The sequence below is a fragment of the Pteropus vampyrus genome, unplaced genomic scaffold, assembly GCF_000151845.1.
Source record: "Pteropus vampyrus isolate Shadow unplaced genomic scaffold, Pvam_2.0 Scaffold440, whole genome shotgun sequence".
NCBI classification, from domain to species: Eukaryota; Metazoa; Chordata; class Mammalia; order Chiroptera; family Pteropodidae; genus Pteropus; species Pteropus vampyrus.
In genome coordinates this window covers 978222-998628 of record NW_011889221.1, presented here as the reverse complement: position 1 = coordinate 998628, position 20407 = coordinate 978222, and the positions used below count along the sequence as shown (strand labels likewise).

Sequence of the window (20407 nt, the reverse complement as noted above, 5' to 3'; positions counted from 1 at the left end):
CCAATAAACCTATTCTGACTAGGTGGCCAAAGTTCTGTATGTACCCAGACAGAGTATTAAACAAATGGGCACATTTGCCCTCAACTTGTGACTCTGTGTAATAAAACCATTAAGTTGCATATTAAGACTTAAATACATTCAATGGAACTAATTTAACTTATATTTCATGTAATGGGTCAGTAAAGTTCCTGGAATTTGGCTCTTCTTATTATTTTTCTTTCCTCTGAATTTAAATCCTATTTCACCCAGGGGTTTCAGTATTCTGGGAGATCTGATTTGCCTAAAATAGATGTAAAGAGAAGCCCTCTAAATTTATAGCCAGAACAGAGCATATTCAGTGGTGAGAGAAAGTTCCCTATAGTTCAGCCCTAAAACACTGAAGACTGCTAAAAGAGAAGATGGGCTGGTGGGCAGCTGTCTGTTGGTGGCATAATACACTTAGGAAATCTTTTGCTTTTCACTTGTAATGTTATCTGTTTGATTGGTAGCCTGGTTCGTTATTTTTCAGGAAAAATACTGCAAAGATAAACATGTGCTTCCATGTTGCTATTCTTTTGGTTTCCACAATCCAGGATATAAGCCTGCCTGCTTTTCCATTTGTCTCTCTTGGGAAACTCAAAATTGATTTATTAAGTTGGATTAGCTTGGTCTGATGCAAGGAAAGGTCAGAGACTATTCAAAAATAGTGATGGAAAAAAGATTTAAAAAGAACAAGATGGTGGGAGAAAATAAAAAATAAGAGAAAATGATGATTAACGTTGATGATGCTGTTTTAACTGAATTTTAAAGTCTGCAAAACATTGAGAAATAAAATTAATGACTTGGAAAATAAACTCAGATTAAAAAATGTCAGATTGGAGGATAATCTTGATGGGGTGGAAGTAAAAGGAACAGTGACCTTTTTCTCCACCCCCACCCCCCAACATTAAGAATTACAAAACTGCTTTGGATGAATAATTTTTAATTCCTTCCATCAGTCATATCCTAATTTTCCTAAAACTTGATATAGTGACAACAATTTTTATTTTACATGTGAGATAAGAAATTCTTGCAGAGAAAAGCCTAGTATCTTAACTTCTGGCCTCTTATGGATTCTTGTTTCTGTAGAGAAGCTGACAGAGCCACCATTTTGATTGTTTTGGAGTATGTAAGGCTTAAACCAAAGTTGTAAAGATGTCTAATCATTCTGAGTCAAATGCTTAGGTGGCTGACTCCAACGATCATATTTAAAACATATACTCCCTTGGACTATTATATTGATAAGTATCTTGTTAAGATTGTGCTGAATCAAAAGAATTTTTTGACAGTGAAGAAGAAAGTGTTTTTGAGAGGATATGAGATGCCAAACATTTTCTTTGTTCCTGATTCTACCTGGAGATTCCCAGAATTTGTCCTACAGTCATAGTGGGTGAGTGGCTTTTTATTAATGAGACTGAACGTGGTACATAATTTTCACAGAAATAATAAATAACAGCAATTTAACACTTAATCTGTGCCAGACACTGTTTCAAGTGCTTTATATGTATAAATCCAGTTAGTCTTTACTATAGTCAAAAGTGGTAGGTATTATTATCATCCTCATTTTAAAGATGAAAACAGTGAGCTGCAGAGAGATTAGATCATTGCCTGAGGTCACATGGCTATTACATGAGGCAGGATTTATATCCGAGTTATTCTGGCTCCAAAATCCACACTTTCCACCTCAATACTGTGGTTCTGCATTATATAAGGACACTGTGATTTTTTTAATCTATTTTTGGCCACTAGTAGAAAAATACATTTATCCCAGGAATAGTTATGTTAGCAAGAGCAAATCTCTTTTCTATTACCCATTCATTTCACTAAATGAGTTTAAATACAAAACAAATCAGAGTTTTTGCACTGCCAAAAAGAGTACAGTAAGGCATGGAGCAAGCAAGAGAAACATGTGTTCAGGAGGGACTTTGGATTATCTCCTTAGCCTGAATAGAACCGAGTTAGATGTATTCCTTTTGTTCAAAAATATGGAGATAAGATGTGGTTCCATAGTGCAGCAGTTACCACATCTGCTTTACATGTAGAAGGTCTGTGCTCTATGGCCATGCCACCCTGAGCAAGCCCGATGTCTGATCTCGGAAGCTAAGCAGGGTCGGGCCTGGTTAGTACTTGGATGGGAGACCACCTAAGAAGATCAGGTACTGTAGGCATAAATAATAATAAATAGTAAAAAAATAAAAAACAAAAATATGGAGATAAAATTTAAAGAAATTATTTTAATGTTTTAATAAATTAAATGATTACATTTTTAAAATTCCTTTGATATAATGGCTGGGTTAAATTACCCAGCAGCAGTGAGTGATGACAGAAGTCTTTTAATTGAGAGGGCAGAAGAAAGAACATGTTTGGAACCATGAACTCAGAAGATGTGAGAAGCTCCTGAGTTACCAGGAGCAGCCTCTCCACATGGCTGAAGTTAACTGTAAGCTGGCCAGTGTTCCTTGAAGGGTAGAAAGTGCATGTGGAACAAAGTAGAGAGGAGGTTGGAAGCAAAGTAGAAGAAATTAACCCCTGAAATGAAGGAGAGGATTGTACAGAATCGGGAAGTCTGAAAGGGAACAAAAGGAGAAGTCCAGGATGGCCACCCAACTACCATCACTTTTTTCTTCCTGCTTTGAGAGATATGTTTGCCACAACAGTGGAAGAAAACATGTATGTGAGTTTGAAAGCTTAAAATTGTAAGAGGGAAGGCACTTAAAGTAATAGTGGTAAGAATTTAGAAAAAATATTAAAAGCCATTGAATTTCATTAAAATTCAACAGAGCTAGCCGTAGATCTCGGATGCCATTGCTTAGAGTCAAAGGAAGGCTTAGCTTAGAGCGCTACTTTTCATACTGATATTCAGGGAAAAGTGTAGTTTTATTCTTTTCACAGTGTTTTCTGGCTATATGAAAACAATTTCTCAAAATTTTTTGTGAGAAGAGATGGCTTAAATGACTTAGGAGTTATCTCTTTTGCAAAGAGAGTGTCCTTGCAATTTTATTAACTAATTTATTGGTTATATCATAGGTTAAGCCCATATATGATGAGAATTCTGATGAATAAAAACATGATCATACAGTGATTACTACAGTGGACTAGGAATCCAGATTTTGTGCTTGGAAACATGGGCCAAGCAGGCACAAGGTCTCTTAGCAAATATTTCTAGTTGTGAAATGGAACAATATTTCTAGTTGCTTCTCAGTAGAGGGGATTAATGAGATGATGGTGCTGAATAATCACTGAGCACCTACACAGTGCTAGGCCTGACAACCTGTGAGTAGAGATTGGAGACCTTTAGATGTTGTAATGTGCAAGGCATTATTATTACTTATAATATTTTCAATTTGGGAATTATATATAACAGCTCTTATTGCAGATTGCACAAGGAGCCTCTCAAAGGTGTTTTACTTTATGCTTTATGGAGTGGTAAAATTATGATTACTTTTTTACAAATCCAAAGAAAGAGGAGAGTTTTAGTTAGGTTTCATATAACACATCAGAGTTTAGGATGACTCTCTTTTCTAATCTAGCCAATACAATACCAATTTACAACTAGGATGAAGAATTAAAATTCTACTAAAGATTTATATTCTTGCAATGTATAGTCTGTATGTATTTTCCAAAATTATACACTTTATGATTTTGTCATTAATTTAATGCTCATTCCTGAAAATATAAAAAAAATAGAAATAAATATAAATCTCTCTTAAAGTGTCAAGCACCTCGACCAGTTTCACTAATAGTGAGAGGTGAAAGCCAAGTTAGGAACCCAAGGACTCTGATTTGGATGCCAATGTTGTCTTTACTACATTACAGTTGAGAGTTTAGCTAATTTAAATTTTTGCTTTTTTTCACTTAACATTTTGCCAAAAGCATATTCGATGTAAAGCTTTCTTAGGGGGAGGTATAATGTTCTATCAAGCACTCCAATCGTGTTTTTAAATATTTTTTAAAAATATCTTGTGGAATGTCAGTGTTTAGGGTAAAGATGAAGGGCACTGGGATGTTTGAACTGTGGTACCTGGATCCTGCTGGAGACACAGGTTATTGCACATTGGCCTGCTCTCCTCAACTCAGGTTGCAGTTTTGAACAGTGAGTAGGAGGGGGCGATGACCACACCTGTTTTTATTTCTAGGAAGTCAGGGAGTCATTTAATAGATTTTGGTTGGAAGGGAGACAGAATTCCTAGGAGGAATATTTAAATAATAAGATAAGGGAAGAAAAGAAAACTTGTTTTCTAGGGATTGCTGAAGAAAGGATAAAAATCTCATCTATCTAGCATGATTAAAGGGTGTCTTTGCACTAAGATGAGTGTAAAAGGGTGTAAATTAGTTATTTCTAAGCTTTAGATCTTTAGATCTGTAGGGAATGGAAAAAGTAAGAAACAAAACAAGGCAAAGCAAAAAAGGTAATTCAACATAATACTCTCAGAAGCCGAAGTCAAGTAATACTAGCACCCAGGTTTTCTAGGATGTGGATTTTACAAAGGCTGAATTGGAACCCTCTGTCTCATCTACTTTGAGGCCCTTTCCTACTGGTACTCTGCTCTCTCCCTGGAAGCTCTCGGCTGGCCATACTTGCATCCACTGTTTCCTGTACTCCCCTAAAATATTTCTAGGAAATCACTCCACTCCAACAAAGACACAAATGTTCCTTGTCATAGCTACACTGCATGTGCAGATTTACTCTACAGTTACTGAAGTATCAGACTCATTTTACTGTTTGTAAATTAACTTCCAATTCAGTCTCAACCTGTCTGGCAAAGCTTTTGCAACCAAGAACTGCAACTCAGATCACGAGCCTTGAGCAGCCCCTACCTCTGGGCCCAGCAACCAAATCTATTTTCTCTGCAGAAGCACAGGCATTGCCTCATGCTGACAGTCACTAGTTTTAGCATTGGCTAATCACCAGTATGGTCTGTTAAGTGAGATTCATAGATGCTGATTGCATTTATTGCATAAATTACTTCATTATTAAAATCAGGTCATTTGAGCCCCTAAACCATTAACATGAAGGTTATTAACATAATTTCATAAGCTAATAAATCAAGCACAGGAAAAGAATTAAAGGGTTCTTAGTGATAAGTGTTTCTTCAGAGATTAAGGCACACAATTTTCTTATGCATATATTAACATTTTATAAGTGGATTCATGCAAGAGCAGTTTTTTTCCTGCATACATGACTCATACTTCATCTTCTTCATACTCAGCCTCTGAAGCTCATTTTCAAAATTAAGGTGTTTTATTTCCCTTTTCAAGTAACTATAAAGCAATTTTCAACCGAACCCATTACCTTTCTGTGATGTGCACTACCTATAAAATTCTTTTCACATTTCTTAGACTGCAAATGCTTTGGGGCGGGAGGAAGAGGCAAGGTAAAATTGGAAGGAAAAATATCTTGGATTAGTCTGAGATAATGCAATTTTCGTTCTAGGTGAATTTCAAATGTATTCCTAGTCTTAAGAGGTTCTAGTCAAGTTCTAATTATCTCTCTAATTACAACACATACTGAGGTTAAGTGTTCTTATCAAATGGTGCATTAAAAATGGGTTTTATTCCCAGGCTGGGTCTAATATGCTGAGATACTAGCCTCAACACACAGAAATTGGTTTCCTTGTTCATTTCACTTACCAGATTGTGAGAGATTCTGAAGGCTAGAGCCATCATTATCTAGTGCAATGATGTTGCCTAGAAACGAAGATAAGTTCCAATGTAAATTAGACTATAACAACTTTATCCTTTGCGCAATTTGTGTAATGTTTTTAGCAAATAGCAACTGATGGATCGTAATTGAAATACATGAAATGTTGTTAGCAAGCATTGCATACAAGTTTACAGGTGAATTTGGGAGACAGGTGAGACTGGCAGTTCTTTCTAAGAACAAAGGTACTGATAATACCACTCCTTCCCTCTACAATCTTCATTGACTGGGAATATTTTCCTGAATAAAGTACAAACTTCTCCAGACCTCCTCCTGTCTGCCTGCTTAAAATCCTTTAATAGTTTCTCATTGCTCTTAGGGTAAACAACAACAACAACAAAAATCCAAACCACCATTTCTCATCATTGCCTATAAGCCCTAAGTGGTCTAACCTGCCTTTATTGGTTCAGCCTCTTTTCAGTTTGCTTTGCTATGATGCTTGCTTTTAGTTCTTCATAAGTGCGGTTTTTCTTCCCATCACAGGACCTTTGCACAGGCTTCCCTTTCTGATTATAATGCTCTTCTTTTATCTTTGAACCCATTAACTCCTATTCATTCTTCAGAACTCAACTCCAGGAAGCCTCCCCTGACCTCTCTTAAGTCAATTCTTTCCTGGCTGTGATAATACCATGAATGTCTCATTTAAATATTTGTCACAGTTGCCATTTTAAATTTTATAGTGTGATTTTTTTAATTATTAAAATACTTACAATGTTAAAAACTCAAAATGAAATAAAAAGATTTATACTAAGCTATCTAGCTTTGATTCCTGTTCTCATCTACCCCATTACTTCTCCCTTTAGAGGTAAACCTATTTTTTATGAGTTTCTTATTTATCTTTCCGGTATTTGTTTTTTGCAAGGACAAATGTATATATGTGTGTGCATGTGTGTGTGTGTGTGTGTGTGTGTATTGTTTGTTTATTTTCTCTCTTTTTAATATAAAAGATAACCTAGTTTATACATGTTCTACACCATGCTTTTTCCTCCCTAACATGATACTGTAGAGTTTATTCTATATCAAGACATAAAGAACCCTTCTTCTTTTTCCAGCTGCATAGAATTCCACTGTATAACCCTTCCATTGTTTATGGAACCAGTTCTTTATGCTGACAGTTAAGTTGTTTTCAATCTTTTCCTATTACAAATAATGCTGCAATTACTAACCACATGTGTGCATGCCTCTGTCATTTTGTGCATGTGCAGGTTATATGTAAATACCCAGAAGTATGATTGCTGGGTCAAAGGACAAATGCATTAGTAATTTTGGTAAATGTCTCAATATTATCCTCCCTGTGGGCTGTATTATTTTGCACCTTCATCAGCAAAACACGAGCATCCATTTCTCTACAGCTACACCAGCTGCGTTGTCCAACTTTTGATTGAGAGGTGAGAAATGGTACCCAGTGCAGTTTCAATGTGCATCTTCCTAATTTTGCGTAAGGTCTAGTAGCTTTTCATGTGCTTAAGGACCACTTGTAGTTTTGTGTATATGAACTGTCTGTCCATTTTCTATTGGGTATGAACTGTCCTGCCCATTTTCTACTGGGTGCTTAACTTTTTTCTTCCTGTTATCTAGGCACTTTTTATTATGGAGATTAGCCATTTGTCTGTGATATATATTACCAATATTTCCCCCAGTCTGTTGTTTGTCTTGTGACTTTCCACATGGTGTTTTGGATAGTTAATATCTATTCCCCCTGCTCAGACACTAATACCAGGCAGGCAAGTCCCATTATGTTCTTCAAATCTGTGTTTCATCTATTAAAAAATGTGAGACATTATAGATGGTCTCCAGGGGCCCCTTTCCCTCTGAAAGTCCATGATTCTGTTTTTTGTTGTTGTTGTTTTTTGTCTGTTTGTTTGTTTTTTACATTTGGTTTATTGTTTTCCCTCTTTTCCATCCCTCTGCCTCTCTGAGCTTGGGCCAAGGGTCTCACATATCACTGGGAAATGTGGGCCTAGCCTAGTGTTACCTGAGAAGTGCCAAGAAAGTTTCCGACCCCCAAGTACCCCACCTAATTTCCATTTGGAATAGCACCATTGGTGATACATTCTATCTTCTCAATTCCTACTAATTTTGTTTAAGTCTTTTTTACTTCTTGTCTGGACTTAAGTCAGTCTCCAAGTTTCCCTGCTGGATCCTGTCTCTTCAACCTCCAGTCTATGTGCTGCCTCCAGATGACATTGTTTATAGAATAAGCTTGACCAGGATACTTTCTCATCTAGCTTTCCTGTATGCCTATTTCTTTTATTATTAAATTTCCAAGTCCCTTCATGATAAGATCTCAAACTACATTTTCAGCTGCAAGTCTCATCATGCCCTCCTCCACACCTTGTGTTCCATCATGTAAGCTACTCACTACCATCCAACTCAATGCTCTTCTCAGGCTGGTTCTTCCAATTTATGTGTCTTTCTTTTATCCGAGTCAAATTCTACCTATAAAGGATTGCCCATTTATTACCAACCATCCTTCTCTCAAGGGAGGATTAAACATTTCTTTCCCAGTGCCTTCATAATAGTTTGAATAATAATTCATATTATATGTTTTTCTTGGGAGCAATGTGAATGGCTCTCTATCTATCAGAGTATAATCTCTTTGAGGGTAGCAATGTGTTATACTCTTTTCTATTCTCATAGAGTTCTATAATAAATAGTCTCTAAGACATTTATTGATTAGAATCAAAGCAACACTCACTCCTGGAAACTTTAATTTTAATTTGATTTACACAACACTCCTAGAATGGGTAGCAAATTAAGTCTTAAATAGATAAGAGTTAATTAGTTTAGCATATTTGTTTTTTTCTTAAATTATGCTTCATGAAAACATAGTGTACACTTCTGTATGTGTGTGTGCATACACTTGTGCACACATCATTACATGCTCATGGGAAGGGAATAGTGTTGAAAGGGTGAGGAAGTAAGTAGAAGTTACAAGTGAAGAGCACTGAAGGGAACATTTTTTACTTTATGATTTTGCCAAAGAGCAACTCTTCTCATTCCTAAAAGAGCCTATCTCATTATCCTGACAAATTATATCATTCTCATGTTTTTTTTGATTTTGGATAAAATTTACCCATAAAAAATTTTCTAGTTAATCTGGTTATGGATTAATACATGCTGCATGAATGTGTTGAGACATTATTAGAGTAATACATGCTGCATGAATGTGTTGAGACATTATTAAAGCAGTCTAGTATATCTTGAGTTGTCTTTTGTCTATCTTGTCTCCTCTTTGGATTGTCCTTCCTGATAGTACTTTCTAATTTAATCTTGTAGCCTTTCCAGAGAAACAAGTTATGATTATGTGATACTAAAAGAATTCTTCAGGATACTTGATCTAGGTCAGATCCTATTGATCTTCCCCTACAACCCTCTTGTTTAGCTCTGCCCATGACTGCCTGGAATGAGGACTGCATTTTTCTAGCCTCCCTTGCAGCTAGGTGTGGCCATGTTCTAGGTGTGGCCATGTTCTAAGTTCTGGTCAATAAGATGTAAGCAGAAGTCCCACATATAACTTCCAGAAATGATTTTTAAAGTAAAAAGATCTCTTCTTTTGGACCCTTTCTCCTTCCAACTGAAAGGGATGCCAAGGTAATGGATGAAGTTTGAGTAACCATATTAGACTATGAGGTGGAATCCTTATGCTAAAAATGGCAGTATAGCAAGATAGAAAGAACCTGAGTTAACAACAACTTTCTGAAGATACACTACTAGTCTACCTACCTCCATGTTTCTTTTACATGAAAGAGAAGACTTCTGTCTGGTCTAGGTCTTCATTATGTGGGGTTTAATTATTCATAGCCAAGCCTAATCCTAATTGAATATAGTCATGGAAAATAACAGTGCCTGGAGAATTACAAAGAGACCTCAAGTAAGATCCAAACTGATGTTCTCTCTGAATAGTAATGATAATAATAATAATTAATAATAATAATAATATCACTAAAAGGGAGAGGAAGAAGATCAAGATTGTGTCCTAAAGGGCATGTCTCTTCCCTGACGAGAGCAGAGAATGTGCCTGTAATGCAGTTTAAAGATTCTGGAAGGGCAGAAAGTACCAGAAAGCTAAAGTGGGGACAAGAGGAAGCTGGAATGTAATGGGTACTGGCATTTTAGGCTATCAGTAGCTAGGTTCAAAACATGAGAGATGTGGAATTTGGTGGCATGGTATCTTTATTACTCAACCATGGAACTAATATTTGTTTATGGTGATTAAAATATTAAAATAACTTTGTAGTAATAATACCTCTCCTTATTTAAGCTATTCTCAGGAATTTGAAAGAAGAGAGCAAAGAATTCCAGTCTGGCATTATTTCATAAAGCTGACTACCCAAGGGGATTCTTGCCAAGAATGCAGTGACATGGCCATTACATACAGGTAGAGAAACTGAGGCCCAGAAAGGAAAGCAATTCACCCTAAGCCACCCAGCTAGTTAGCTAATAACAGAATTAGGCTTTGAACTCTGCTCCCTTGAATTCTCTCTCCTTGGCACTGTTTTATCCACCCACTGAATCTTTTCTCCGTCAGGAAAATTGGCTGTGCCCTGAAAAACCGGGCTGAAGTGGAGTGGAATATTCATCTTTGCCATAATGTCATGGGTATAATCAAGCACTGAGCTTTCATCTACCACCCACAAAAGAGAAATTTAGCTTTCAAAATGTCTGCAAAAATCATTCTTTCAAGTTGTGTGTCTTTCTGATTATAATAAATGAGTTTTGCACGTGATAACATGTGATAAAGCAATCTGTGTGCTGAGAAGTGCAGTGCAAGACAACACTCTAATGTCTGTCTCCTGGAGTTAGAAATCTCCAGGTCCCAAGAATTCACAGGTGCGTCAGTCATATTTCCAGTTATAAAGTTGTACCCAGGATAATGAAATGAAAAAATAAACATGACTAACATTTTATTTGGTACTAGATGGTAATTTTTGAAAGCACAGAGCTCTTCAAACAATAATATTGCTATTAAAAAACCCCATTTTATTTCTTTCTACTAAATCCTTCAGCATATTCTTTACTCATTACAAATTTCTAACACCTGTGTGTGTATAAAGGTATTAAATCTAAGTTGGATATAACAAGTCTTTATATAATGGGAGATGTTCTTTTTCACAGGTCCCCATCCCATTGCTTTAGTAAAGTGCACTATCTTAGAATCTCAGGTTTTTAACATTGAAAGAAAGTTCTTAGTTCAATATATAAACAGTCCCTTCATTTATAAATGAGAAAAATTGTGGTCCTAAGAGAAGAAAGATCATGCCCAAGGCCACAAAGCTAGTTGAGGTTTTAGTATCTCTTCAATTCCTTTTATATCTTTGCAGAACAGATTAAAAAGAAATATTTTTTCCTCCCTTCTGTTTTCTCACCCACCCAGCATTCCAGATAAAGTCCCATGTTTGGACTCATAAATATGGTACAATGAAGTACTACTATATACAATTTATCAAATAATTATTATTTCTTTTACTCTGAAGGAACAAAATGTATCATAATCATTCATTCTTTCTCACTTTTGTCGTCAGCTTTTTATGCATAGGTTGAACTGGCTGTTCTTTGCACTGAAGAATGTGTGTGTGTGTGTGTGTGTGAGAGAGAGAGAGAGAGAGAGAGAGAGAGAGAGAGAGAGAGAAGATGTAATGTATTAACAATTAGTAGCATTTCAGAGTGGAAGTGGACCTTTTGTGTTGTCAAGGTGGTGCTAGATGCAGCTGCTGCTCTCAGGTGTCAACAAAGCCCAACACAAGGCAGACGTTAGCCCAGGGGTAGGTGAAGCCTTCTCAGAGCAGCCAATTGGAGCTAAGTAGCTGTGTTGGCCGTTGTTCTGAACAAACTGCTAGATGCCTGAAGGCCTCTGGTAACCTAGAGCTAGCTCGTAACATCTCTGACAGATATTCACATGGAACAAACTGCTGGCACCCAAAGGGGTAGCAAATGAAAAGAACCACAGTGTTAAGAGGGAGAGACTGAGATTGTAGTCGCCCCTCATCTTCTAACTGGGTGATGTTTCCACCTCATCTACCTGCATTTGTCAAAATAGTATATGGCCAAACTTTCATTCCTTGGACAGAAGTTAACAGGAAAGAATAAAATAATGAAATAACATCCTTTGTGGGAGAGGAGGAGAGGCAATAACATTAATATAAGTAGGAGGTAATAAAATTCACGTTTTCTATACATAATTTATTTGATTTGTCACCAACAGTATTGCTAGTATATAAAATATCAAAGCTCTATTTAATGCATTCCAGGGAATTCAATATTTTACCTTCTTGAAATTGATTAGGATGTAGTACTTTTCACTTTTTATCTCAGACATTTAGAGTGAGAAGTGAGCTTGCTTTCTTAGTTTCAACTCAGGAAAAAAAACAACTAATGAATTCATCAAGTATTTATTCACCACCACTCAATTTGCATGTGCCTGTGCTTAGAGATACTGGGATTAAAGCTTGGACCTGCACAATTCTTAGAGTACATTTTAGGCATCAAGTAATTCATACAAATCCCCTATTGAGTACCTTTACTGGACCAGGCAAAGAAGGCTGTTTTGACACTACTATTTTGAGATTGCCACTTGGTAATTACCACTTTCACTCCATTTTGTTTTCCCCTTCACAGGGAATACAAAAATTTCTGCCCTCTTGTCGCTGGTGTTTAATGAAAACCAATAGAAACTGATTGTCATGCAGAACGCAAAGAATATAATTGGTTTCACAATTACTTAGTGCTCCTATAAAACAAACCACAGGGACTTTTAGCTAAACATGGCAGATGAAAAAATAATAAAACATGATTATACCTCCAGTCCCTCTCGATGTTCCACTAAGATGACAGTAAGAGAAGGAAAAAGCACACATCAATAAGGACTATGAAAACAAAAGAGGAAATAGCAATATTTTGAAAGCCAGAGAGCAGATGGATGGGCGATGACTGATTTGCTAAAGAGGAAAAAGCGGAATAGCAAGAGCTTGTAAGAAGTAAAGGCAAAAATCAGGCTTAATGGAGCCACAGAGTCCTGGAGAGTCTCAGCAATAGAGGTACCAGCTGCCTCTGAAGCGGGGTGGGCAGGACTGAAACCAGAAGGGATTAAAAGTCTGTTTAAGGAGTAATTCCACCAAGATTCCCTATAGTATCATGCCCTGCCAGCAACTATCCCCTCTTTACTCAGTACAGGACTACAGATTTATTTTCAAAAGAGGTTGAGTGAGAAGATTCTGGATTAGGGAACACAGGTCACAGCTGAGGGCACTCAAAGTCTCAAAAAGTTTCCTCCTATGCACAGTTTTTCAGGAATCTACTAGAGGATATGCTCCTCCAAGATAAGGAGAAAACTCAGAAAGATGATGCTATTAGCTAAGAAATAGGTCATTCTACAGAAGAAAGTAGCCAAGGGAACCTCAGAGTGATTACTATGCAGCAAACCTAAATAACGCCCAGTCCCCCAGTCCCAACTGGAATATGACAGAGGGCTTCAGAGGGACAAGTCCAAGGAGGTGGGGGAAGAAACTGACAATCCACCTGTTGTACCTGTTTGTAGGAAATGTATACTTGCAGCTGAGAGTTTTGAAGCTGAATTTGTGGTAAGTACTTAGAAAAAACTGTGCAAACAACTCAAAACAAGATGGCTATTTACTCTGAGGGTCAGAGCAGAAACCTTTATATAAGAAAAAAATGAAATTTTTGTTCACTATGATTTTGTCCATCATTATAATAGGGTAAATACTGAATTCTGATTTAGACCAATTAGTGATGAATGAAATATGATATGATAGGTATATAAAGAGCATGGTGGTGAGAGGAAGTGCACATGTGTGTATATACTATTTAAGTGTGGTAGATTGCAAAAAATGGCCACAATTCTCTTCTCCCTGTATCTTTCACAATGTGACTTTATAGCATCTCTCATGAAGAGGTGGAGTCTATTTTTCTCTTCCCCCCCAATCCAACTGGTTTTGTGAGAGAATGCAATGGAAATTCCGTAAAGCCATCTCTGAGCCTGGGCCTCAAGAAGCTTCATATACTTCCACTTGCACCAGTAGAACCCTGCCCACTCTCTGTGTGAACAACTCTGGACTAGCCTTCTAGCTAGAGGATGAAAGATCACATGGAGCAAGGAAGAGCCACCCCAGCTGAAGCCACTTAGGCCAGCCAACCCCCGCAGCCAACCCAATAACTGAACACAGCTGCATAAATGAGCTCAGCCAAGACCAGAAGCATCACCCAGCCCAGCCCAGCCCAGCCCAGTTCAAAATGCCGATCTACTAAGTTATGAGTAAATAAATGGATGCTTTAAGACAGTTTGTTTTGGGGTGATTTGTTATGCAGCAAAAATTAATTGATACTGTGAGTATATGTGTCTACAGGAAGGTTTAATACAATAGAGGTAACTTTTTTGTGTTCTATAATGGGAAATCTATCTAAATCTGAAAAACAAAGCAACACAGTAGAAGCAGGTTATTTAGAAACATGGAGGCAAAAACAGTGACTATATTTTAAAGTAGATATCTAAGGAGTAGATATTTTCTATTCCAAGAATCAAATAGGTCAAAAGGAATAGAGAACTGTAATTTTCATTATAGGCTTTGTAGAATCATTTTTTAAAATTATGTACACATTTCATTTTGATAAAATTGCAAATTAAGTGGAAACAAAAGAGAAAAATAAACAAACTTCCAAATTACTGATAGCTGGTATAGAGCATCTGCCACCACCAGCAACAGTCATGTGTTCAACACATGCCTTGGTGGCCAGAGGAATTTCCAACTAAGACATGGCCACAACCAACCCAATTTTGCCTTTTGATTAGTATTCAGTCTTTATGCTTGCATATTTGTGGTTAGTACACAGTGGGAGAATTGAAAAGAAGCACATGGCAAAGTTGGATGCAGTCTCAGACACTGCAGGTGTTCTCTAAGTTGCTAGTTTCCATTCTAATAGAGTCAAATAAGGACCTCAAACATCAAAAATAATGGAAAACTGGATGCAACCAAAATCAGGGCATGGAAAAATTGGTCATTAAAAATTATTCTGCGGTAATATTGTTGACTTGGCATGGATAAAAAGTGGAGCAAATCACCTTATTCAACATGGTGAAATGGCAATGTAAAAACAAAACACACACACACACACATACACAATGGCAGTCAAAATAGCTGTTGTCAGATGATTACTGTCTTCTCCTCTGATACTACTCTCTGCTTTAAATATATTTTTCTCTGTGTAATTATTATCTTAAAATATGTTTAATAGATTCTCTTTCCCATGTTAGTTGGAAGTAAGTAAGCAGTATTTAGAAAAGACACAAAAGGTAAAAACATGATACAGATACGAAGTGATGGGTTTACTAGTTGGGTTAGGCTAGGGTATGCTGCAGTAATGAAAAATCTCAAGTCTCTGTGACTTAACATCTCAGGCTAGATATCCAAAGATGGATCTTCAGAAGGACTCTGGTTATCTAAGTCACTCAAAGTTCAGACTGATATATACGCTTCCACTATCACTTTCTCTCAAAGCTGGCCAGAGGTGACGCACATCACTTCTGGTCATATTTCATTAACCAGAGCCACTTATTTGGCTATGTCTAAATTCAAAGAGATGGGAAAATGCAATCCTACAAGGTACTCAGAAGAAATGGAGTATTGTGACATATTCCAATTCAATCTGGTGTTTTCCCTGCTGGTCAACATCGCATAGTCATACATCGCATAGAATATAAATTAGTTATGTTTATTTTTTAGCCAAAGTATAGGAACTTTTCCTAGATGTGTTTTACTCCAAAAATTATTATGCTTTAAAAGCAGATTAGTCTGGCTGCAGGGGGAGGGACTGGGAGGTTATACGAGGTACGAAAGTTATGTAAACTAATGTGGTTTCCTTTTTTTCTTCCTGCGGTTTAATGATGTAGCACTGTATTTGCAGACCAATCCTGGTCTTCCTTAAGTGGTTTCTATAACAAGATAATTTTCTTTCACCCAATCACCAACCAATTTATTTTTGCTTCCAAGTGGAGCCTTAATTTTGCCTAAATTTTGAAAATTACGAGTTTAACAAAACACCACTTTCTGCCTGTTTAAGAAATATCCCAAGGTGGCCTGGAAATAAAAATGCAAATGCACCAATGAAAAAACTTTATTTATCTAAACTGCAAAGCAAACATTGTGCTTTGAGGAGAGTTTTCAGATGAGGAGCGGGTAAGCGTCAAGGTAGATTTCCGTCTCTGGGGACTAAGGAAGGAAACTTATTTTCCTGCAGTTATTAGTGAAGAATTTCAATGATAAGCACTGGGCTTCTCTCTTGCATAAAAAAGGAAGTAGAGAAGTAAGTGTTCCAAATATTTAGCCAATGTCTCAAAAACCCTTTGATCCAACAACTTCAAATACATTGTGCATCTAATCTAAGTTTAGTTACACGTTCTTGCTGAAATAATCAGAACTCTTTATTACATTGGAATTAATATAAACACGTGGTGAGGAAACCAGTCAAAATCAGGCACAAAGAAAAAAGAATTTCCAGAATGTTTCAGGGTTAGGACTTATTTCAGCCGATTTTTTAGCTTCTCTAAAACATGTGGCACATTCAGGCAGAAATAAAGTTCACCAAGATGAACCATTTATCTAATCTTCTTCATTTTGAACTCAAGAGTTTTTGTTACAGAAGATTCCAACTAGTCTGAATTATGAGTATTAAGGTGTTTGACGTGGGACCAAATGAGATCTGTTGTGAATATTCGCTGTGAATATTTATACCTATGAGTATGTGCCATAAACTTCAACTATCTATTAAGTGTTCTGAGAGTACCCTCCAGTTCTTACTCTCTAACAAGCTGGTGACATGTGATGACCAAGGGTCTGAAGGAGTGATCTGAGTTGGTCTACTCTTTTGTGCTAGGCCCCATGCATGGGATGCTCCTGGCCTCAGAGCCTTTGTATTGCAAATGGCGATTTATTGGGTATAGATTACTATGTCATATATATTCCATTATATAGACATAAATTTGTGAATTATTCACTTGTTCACTTTAAGCTCTTTTTATACTTTATTAATTGATTTCTCTAGATCAGAGTTTCTCAACCTTGACACTATTGACATTTTAGACTAGATAATTCTTTGTTTTGTGGGGAAGGCTGTCCTGTGCATTGTAGGATGTTTAGCAGCATCCCAGGCCTCTGCCAACTAGATGTCAGTAGCATCTACTTCCTCTAGATGAGACAAACAAAAATGTCTCCGGACATTGTCAAATGTTCCTTGGAGGCCAAAATTGCCCCCATTTGAGAATTACCAAGCTAGACCGCTGCTGTCCAACAGAAATATAATGTAAGGCATAAGTGCAAGCCTCGGAAGTAATTTTAAACGTAGCAGTATTTTATTTTTTATTTAATCCAATATATCCAGAATATTATCATTTCGACATGTATCAATAAAAAAATTATTCAGGAGATACTTTCCATAGTTTTTTGGGTTTTACTTACTAAATCTTCAAAATCTGATGTGTACTTTATACTCACAGCACATCTCAATTTGGAAGAGCCTCACTTCAAGGGTTCAGTAGGCACATGTGGCTAGTGCCTATCTTGTTGGGCGGTGCTGGTCTAAATGGCTGTTATGGCTGATATGATATGTTTATGTCCCTCCAGAATTTATACACTGAAGCCCTAACCCCCAATGGATGGTATTAGGAGGAAGGTTTGGGAGGTAATTATGTTCGGATGAGGTCGTAAGGGTGGAGCCTCCATGATGGGATTAGTGTCCTTATAGGAGGAGACTAGAGCTTGCTTTCTGGGCCACGTGAGGATACAATGGGAAGACTGATGTTTGCAAACCAGGAAGAGGGCCCCAACAGACACCAGATCTGCCAAAGCCTTAATCTTGGACTTCAGCCTCCAGAACTGTGAGAAATAAACATTTGTTGTTTAAGCCACTCAATCTGTGGTATTCTGTTATAGCTACCCAAGCTGACTAAGACAGTGGCTTTGTATTTTTCCAGTATCTCTTGAAAAAATGCTGCCTGTTTTGCTTGTTGACAGTTTGGATGCCAAGGTTCTCTATGTCCTTAGCTAGAATTTAAGCTCTGGATAGGCAGTGACCATAACTTACTATCCTCACAGCTGGAAATCCATTGCCTACCACAGTGCCTGACACAAAATCAGCACCTGCTGTTGAATGAATATGAGTCCACACACACACCCATGTATGATGCCTTCGCTTCACTGACTGTGTCCTCTTGCTGTAGTTATGGAAAGGGCAGATAGTACACAGACATTTCTGTTTAGTCACGTCATGCCAATTTTGTGTAGACACATTTGCACCGAAATAATCGCACAATGAAAACTAAATATATGACTGTGTACCATGTTCTTTGATTTATCAAAAAAAAAAAAAAAAAAGAGCTATATTCAGGATATGTTTGCTGTCAAATATATTATGTGAAATGGTAAACATTCTAATTACCCATATATCACAATATTGGATTAATTAAAATTCTCTACCAAGATTCTGGGGGAATAGTAAGTTCGTATTTTTGTTGTTTTGTTTCACTGTATTAGGTATATATCCTATTATAACGCTGGTTAATAGAACTGTGTGCAACAAAGAGGATAAAAGACGCCTCAGCCATGGCCATTCTTCCCTTAAAAAGCTTTTTTTTTTCATTCAAGACTGTCATTTAGAGAATTAAAACAGGTCACAGAGTAACACTTGAATATGAGCTAGTGTCACTGGGTCTCTTTATTCCTTAGTAAGAATGGTCTCCTCTTCTTTGTATTTTCCTTTGTGTTGTTTCATTTGTGAATCTTCTTGCCCTGACAACCATCTCCAAAAATGCTGTCAAGATGATGAATAAGATACCCCCAGCCCAAATTATTTACCTTTATTTTTTTTAAATTCTAAAGCAGAGTGTTTTTGAAATCTTTTAATACCTTCTGCTTTCCAAACCTGCAAGATCAGAAAATACAGAAAATGGAAATGACAAAAAAGTAAATAAATAAAGATGACCCTGAGAATGGGGACATTTTCAAACAAGGAATAAAAAGCAATATGGAAATGTGTCAGGTAGTTGATTAGTAAACATATTTTATTTTTCTAGAAAAAGAAGTCTAAAAGGACCCTGCCTTCTTTTAGAGATGATATTTCATTCTCTCTGGTGTGGATCCTGATTGTTGCATGTATTTAAGCCTCACGGGTGATTTTGGTGACCAACCAGTGGTTTAATGTCCTGTATGAATTAAAAGAGGGAGTGCGTGATAGGGAGACCTATCCTATGATCCTTTGTTTTTCTCCCTTGAGCTTTTCTCTGGGCTAAGTAAGATCTTGTCCAGTAGTGGGTAACATTCCGGACATAGAGAGGGTTAATGAGAAGTACATTGAGCTAAAAGTAAAGATAACTAAATTTGATTTTATTTGTTACTGACAATCTGTCTTTAAACAAGTCATTTTTTTCTAGCAATCGGTTTTTCTATCTGCAAAATGGATACTATAACCAATGATCCTTTACGTTTGTTGAAAATGTGGTTTGAGATGAATTTGGGTTGCGGAAAGTATGCTAATTAAAACTATTATGATTATTTATTGCTATATAAAACAAAAGATTAGACTCACTTCTCAATACTTACCCCAAACCTTTTCTTGCTACCTTATTCATTGGTAGAAAACAATACCAATTGTTTTCTTGTTCCCATAAGAAAACATCCCAAGACTCAGTCTGATGGAGAAACAGACAAATGCAGTAGGACCATAGATACATAAGAGATCGGCCCAAGTTTAGTACATGGTTTCTCTGATCTCAAATAAAACATCAAATTATCATAACGTTAGTTCCATAAAATTACTTCTTATTGTTTCATAGTATATTTTTAAATATAGATGTCTTTTTTTCTTATTTCACATTTGATGCATAGAAATTTAAAGCATTCTTTTGTTAATATTTTCTAAATAATAGGGCTAATTTCAATGTGACATAACATAAAACTGCAGTTAATAACTAAGTATGAAAATATGGCTAGTTAGAATTAATCTGCATATGTAAACTTAATTAACATTTATTTTATTCAGATCAAGTAATTTGCATAAAATTTGAAGGGTATTTATTTTATGGCATGTTTTCATTTTGTTAAGCTCTCATATTTTATGAATATCACAATGGCTCCAAACGATTACTATTCTGAGATAATCAAGATGTTATAATGATGGCTCAAATTTTGTAGTCAATTTATTTTCATGGATAGCCATTATTACATAATCCATCAAGTGTATTTACAGTTTGTCTTCAGAGACAAAGGAAAAACACATACTTATCTATCTATATAAGATCTCAATGACCTAGAAAGATGGAAGGTGATATCACCCAACATTAGGCTGTTTTGCCAAAAGTGTACTCCTTTGATTAGTTTCTTATTTACTGTGCGGAGTGGCACACACGTGGAAACCATCTCAGATTGGAGCCAGTACCATATGCCTCTTGTAAAATACCACCCTCCGAGGCGGTGGGAAAAAGCTCTTTATTCCCATCTCCACCCGGTTTCCTGAAACTTCTGTGAAGTCAGAGAACTTGGGGGAAATAGTGACGCTTCCTGGCCTAGATTTATCACCATCTGGGAACCAGAATGAGATGCCTGGTGCTGCCACCACCACTTTCATCTGACACATTCTCAGAAATTCATCACTCACAGGGTGATTATAGCCAATGAAAGTCAC

The 20407-nt window shown here is 36.7% G+C and overlaps 1 pseudogene; it reads left to right on the top strand.

Annotated features, from left to right (window-relative positions):
• The first annotated feature begins 2070 nt into the window (after positions 1–2070).
• Positions 2071–2186, top strand: LOC111732302 (annotated as a pseudogene).
• Positions 2187–20407: the final 18221 nt, after the last annotated feature.